The sequence below is a fragment of the Chrysochloris asiatica genome, unplaced genomic scaffold (assembly GCF_000296735.1).
Source record: "Chrysochloris asiatica unplaced genomic scaffold, ChrAsi1.0 scaffold00097, whole genome shotgun sequence".
Lineage (NCBI taxonomy): Eukaryota > Metazoa > Chordata > Mammalia > Afrosoricida > Chrysochloridae > Chrysochloris > Chrysochloris asiatica.
In genome coordinates, this window is record NW_006408615.1 from 1556146 (window position 1) to 1562162 (window position 6017).

Sequence of the window (6017 nt, forward strand, 5' to 3'; positions counted from 1 at the left end):
AGCGGCTCTGGGCGTCGCAGCGTGCCCGCCTTGTCGCTGCCGGACACCCTGTGAGATGCGCGTCCGGCGCGCGTGCCCGGCGCTGTGGGCTTGTGGAGGTGGGGGGCCCTGCACCAGACCCCAGGAGCCGAAAGGGATGCTGAGAGGACGCTGCGCCCCAGCCGCGCCTCTGGAGGGCGACAGAGAAGGCCAGGCAGCCTGGGCCCCTCTCTGGGAGGACATGATGGACCAGCGGGAAGTTTGTGGAGTTGGACAGTGTGTCCCTCCCCGCCCCCCAGCCTCCAGATCCGTCCTGGATCTCTGGGTGTTCCAGATCTATGCTGGGTCAGGACTTGGGGTTTCTTCCAGCAAATGGTACTTTGAAGCCCTTCCCCAGAACTGGCTGTTATCCCTGTCTTGTGTTGCGGTGGACTCATTTCCCACAGAAAGTATACCCTTTGTCCTGTGCAGGGAGTCCGCTGATCTGGGCACCCCATACCTGGCTGGGAGTCCCTTCACAGCATGCAGCTGCGATACCTCACCTCTGTGCCCAAGCCAGAATCTCCAGGCTCCAGGACTCATGCAGCTCTCCTCTTTCTTCCTGGGACCCCCTGCTTGTCCCCACTTTGCTCTTCAGCCTCTGTCCACTGTCCTGACTCTCCTGGAGGGCCCATTACCTGTGTGAGTCCTTGGGACACAATGGCCCCAAGCTTAAGTCTCCAGACTCAGTTCTGGGGCTGGTGGGGCTACGGTGGGGTTTCTGAGGAAGATGACAGTAATTATAAGTCGTTTTGCATGCATAGTGAATTACCATCAATAAACACCTGATGGAAAAAGTGAATTCTGGAGGTCATTTTTCCCCTCCTAGCATTTGCGCCTAGCATTTCCCTCACAGTCCAGGAAAGAAAGAGAAGAGCCAACTCCAGGTCCCTTCCCACACCATCCTGCTACCTGAGGAGGGCCTGAGTCCACCCTGACACAACCACATTCTCCTCCTATGTTCAATTTGCTTGCCTTCCGAAAGTCCTTCCTATGGGCCTCTTACCTGTCCTGCCTGGGGATGGGCAACCCTGAGGGCCTATGAGGTCTTGTTGTAAGGACCTGGGAACCCAGGGGATCACTAGAGGGCCTGAGAGCTGGACTGAGCCACCAGAGGAGGCAAAGGGGTCTATTGCTATCCCCTTGCTCACCTAGGGCAGGTCTAGGGTGGCCACTGAGAGACCTTGCGTGGAGAGGATGGAGGTTGTTTCAAGGCGTGCTGAGTGGGGTGAAAGGGATCACTTCCTCACACAGGGCTCTGGGTTCAATAGGGGGAAACTGAGGCAGAGAAGCGCTGTCATAGAGGTAGATTCACTGTGACCAGCCCATCCCCTCACCCCACCCCCATGGCTCCAGCAAAATACTCTTGACCTCTCCACTTTGTGTCTTCTCAGCTGCTGCTTATGTGTCCTTTCCCAGAGTGGACTTTGCAGAGACTGGGGCTCCTGAAAGTCCAGGTGGGCCCGTGGGGACAGGACCCCTCCCCTGTGAGTATGCTGTCTGCTTCCTGGCCCCAGAAGCGAGCTTCCTGTCAGACTCTGCTTGGACACCTATTGGTGCTGCCACTCTGCCTTTACAACTTGATTCCTTTGAGTCAGGCTTTCATTCTGTTTAAAAAGGACTCTTCACTTTTTTAAATGTTACAAATTCCATTCAGTATGCTCTGATCACTTGGTGTGCACACATGCTCCTTTATTCAACATCTATGAGGGGCTTCGGGAAGTTCATGGGAAATTTCCCTCATCTTTAAGTTCTATTTTTCCAAGATGTTTTGGAAGCCTCCTTGTATTTATTGAGCACCCGACCCTGGTGGCAGATAAAGTTAAGAACCGTAAAGCTGGTGTGGCTCTGTGGGCTAATGCGCTGGACTGCAAAGTTGTTTTGAACTGCAAGGTTGACGGTTCAAGCTTACCAGCTGCTCCTTGGAAACCCTATACAGGGTCACTATGGATCGGAACCAACTCGATGGCACTTAACAACAAAGGTAACGTAAAGACTGGTCCTTCAAACCCAGCCGGTGGCCCTGAGAAAGAAAGATCTGGTAATCTGCTTCCACAAAGTTTACAGATTCGAGACGCCTGTGGAACTCAAAGCTCGATCCTGGGAGCGGAGAGGAAAGAAAGGCAAAGGAGACGTATGTTTTCTGTGACCTGAAAATTAGCAGTCCCTTTAGGAAACGGACAAAGAGACAGGCAACTAAAATAGAGTTGGCACCCATCATGATGGGAGGGGTGGAAGAACACTGTTGGCACACAGGGACAGTCACTTGACCCCAAATCAGGCAGAGAATGGCATGAGAGGTAGGCAGGGCCGGTTTGTTTCACAAACACGTTCTTGGTACCATCCTTAGGACAAACACATGCATAATTGAAAAGGAGTTTCACAAAACAGTACTTAGCCTTGCAATGTTCTCTGATATTTGTTCTTCTACCCTAATTCATTCCTGAAAATGCTGGTTGCCCACCCAGTAATTTGGTTTACTGTAATTTTATTTGTCTGAAAAACACTGTTTCAGGAGAAATGTGATCGATGCTGTTTTGGGGAGGGTAAATTGGACTTGGCATGCAAAAGTGGGTATGGAGGGTGGTGGTGGTGGTGGGCATGGTTGGGGAGGGTGTTCTGAGCAGAGGAAAGGCAGGGCATGAAAAGGAAAAGTCGACTTCATCTTAGAATGCAGACCATGAGATTTTTTGCAGCTGCAGCTTTCAGGGTATGGTGTTAGAGTGTTTTATACTGAAAATTGTATGGGAAAGACAAATCAGAAGGAAGCTGTGTTTGTTTTTAGTGTTGCCGTAACAGGGTGGTTTTAAAGATCAGACACTTATATTCTCACAGTTCAGGAAGCTAGAAGCTCAAATTCAGGGCCCCAGTTCCTGGAAAAGTCTCTCCCTGTCATCTCTGGGGAAGAGTCTTTAGCTCTTTTAGCTTGTGTTTCCCAGTCCCTTAGAGATCTCCACAGGGCGTGTCTCTTTTCCCCATTTGTCCATGGCTGTCTCTGTGTCTCGTCTACCCTTTGTATATCTCAAAAGTGATAGGTTTAAGATGCACTGTAATTAATACGTTCTCACTAACACAACAAAGAAAACTTTCTTTGGGACCACATACACAGGTATAGGGGTGAGGATTCCAAAGCACATGTGTATGTGCATGTGTAGGTGTATAGGGGGCAGTTCAATCCATAAGAAGCAAGCTCTTGGAGCTTACGACTTACAATCCAAAATGGTTGAGAGTCTAAAACCCAGTAAGGTTGGAAAAGTCTGATTCTCTACTACAGGTTGCAGGTAGAGGAAATGGAACCAGTGAACACACGAAGACATAGGACTGGAACTGCAAAACAGAGTGATACCCGCAACCCCTCACACACTTCCTGAGGACCAAACGGTAATTGCAGGGAGATGCCACTCAGTTCCTACCCACTGTTTCCAGAATCTGGAGAGACACACCAAAATGGGAACCAAGGATGAGGGATGAGCTGAATTCTGTTGCTAAGAAACAGAGCCCAATTCTGGATTCCAACACAAATTATCAGCTAACATGTTTGCTTTGTTGTTGTAGCTGATTGGTGGTTATGATTATTATCCAAAACAGACAGGGCAGGGCATTTTGAAACCTAAATAAGTTTGTTAAACGGTTGTAACAGCATCTGAATTCTAACCCTAACTAACAAACCAGAGGTTGTTAGTTGCCATGGAATCAGCTCCAGGTTCCAACTCATAATGATCCCATGTACCACGGAAGGAAACACTTTCTGGTCTTGCACCATCCTCACAATTGTTGTTATGTTTGAGCCCATTTTTGTAGCCACTGTGCCAAGCCATCTCTTTGAGAACCTTCCTCTTTTTCACTGACCTTCTATTTTGCTAAGCATGATGTCTTTCTCTGGGGACTGGTCCCTCCTGATGATGTGACCAAGTCTCTCCATCCTGTCTTCTATGGAGCATTCTGGCGGCACTTCTTCCAACATAGATTTATTTCTTCTTCTGACAGTCCACGATGTATTTGATACTCTTCACCAACACCATTATTCAAATGTGTTGGGTCTTTGGTCTTCCTTATTCATTGTCCAGCTTTCATATGCATGTGAAATGATTGAAACTATCATGACTTAGATCAGGCACACCTTAGTCTGACAAGTAGTATCTTTGCTTCTTAATACTTTTAAGAAATGCCTTGCAGCAGATTTTCCCAATGCAACATAATTTGACTTCCTTACTACTGCTTTCATGGGTGTTTATGTTGAATCCAAATAAAATCCTTTACAACTTCAACATTTTCTCTGTTTTTCATGATATTACTTACAGGTCCATAAAGGTGCAATGATTTCATTCATGAGGAAATCTTCAGGTCTCACACCATACCAAACCAGCTGACACTGACTGCTAAAGGCACTAGGCCCACAGATGGGGGCACCTTAGCTAGTGGACAGCTCAGCTGATCATATAGTACAATAGAAATACGAGTCTCCCAGAGTTAAGTTATGGCGGATGAAGCTGGTGGACCAAGGCATCCATACTGCTGTCTGGGCAGGAGATCTTAACTTCTCTCCAAGGGTTCTTGCACACTGCTCACATCGTGCTCTGCTTTTCAAAACAGGGATGTTGTTGTGATCTCCCTGCTTTCTCTCCACTCTACCATACTGATTGTCTGTGAATCACTCATGGTTACCAGAACTGACCAAGGACTCCCGGACATCCCAAATATGGAGGTGGATGTACTAAGGTTACACCTTGGGATGCTTCCTTTGGGATAATGGGAAGGAAGTATACTTTATATGAGTGAACTATATATATGGAGTACTGGGGTTGGTGCCATAGGATAAGCACTTGACCTCAAGATTGGTTTGAGTCACAAGGTTAGCAGTTCAAACTCATCAGTTGCTCCTCAGAAACTCTATACAGGGTTGCTCTGCATTGGAACTGACTCATCGTCACCGGGGTGACGCTGTGGTTTAATGCGCTGGACTGCAAAGTCACTTTGAACCACAAGATTTTCTCAGGTCACTATGGGTCAGAACTGACTCAATGGCACTTAACAACAACAGCAATATATATATATATATATATATATATATATATATATATATATATATATATATATATATTTCTTATTCAGTGCTGTCGAGTGGATTCTAATGCATAGCGACCTTATATAGGATTTCTGGGGCTTTGAATCTCCACAGGAGCAGAAATCCTCTTCTTTCTCTGGTGAAGAAGCTGATGATCTCGAACCATTGACCTTATAGTTCACAATCCAGTGCTCATCGTATGGAGCCAGCGCACTCCCACGTATATGGACACACACGAAGGGCTGAAGAGTTAGACTGCAGTGTGCATGCATTGCTTGCCACCATCTTCCAAACGGTTTTCTTCTTGTGGTAATGATTCCATGTTCTCCTTTGAGGACCCACCTGCTACACTCACAGCCCACTGGCATCGTACAAAGCAATCACTATGATAGGCAAAGGAAGGAGGAGCTGGGAGTGAATTGTGGATTCAATTGTTGCTGTTGTTAAGTGACATTGAGTTGGTTCCAACCCATAAAGACCCTGTATAGGGTTTCTGAGGAATAGCTGCTGAACTTGAACCACTGACCTCGCAGTACAAAGAAACCTGTGGTCAGTGCATTATCCTGCATTGTCACTCCAGGACTGCCCTCTCAAAAGATATGCTGGAACCTTGAACCCTGTATAGCTCTGGAGGTGATGCTAACGTTCCTTTGTTTTGTTAATGAGGCCACGTCAGTGGAGGGTATGTCTCCAACTCACTGACTTTTGAGATGTTAGAAAAGCATATCAAACACTGAGAAAAGTACCACAAATCAGCAAAAGAGGAAAGCACATGGAGGTCACAAAGGAGTTTCTCGGACTTGTTGATTTCTCAGACTTGTTGTTGTTGTCAGGAGCCATCGAGTCAGAACCGACTCATAGCGACCCCATGCACAGCAGAACGAAACAATGTCCAATCCTGGGCCAACCTCACCACCGCTGCCATACTTGAGTC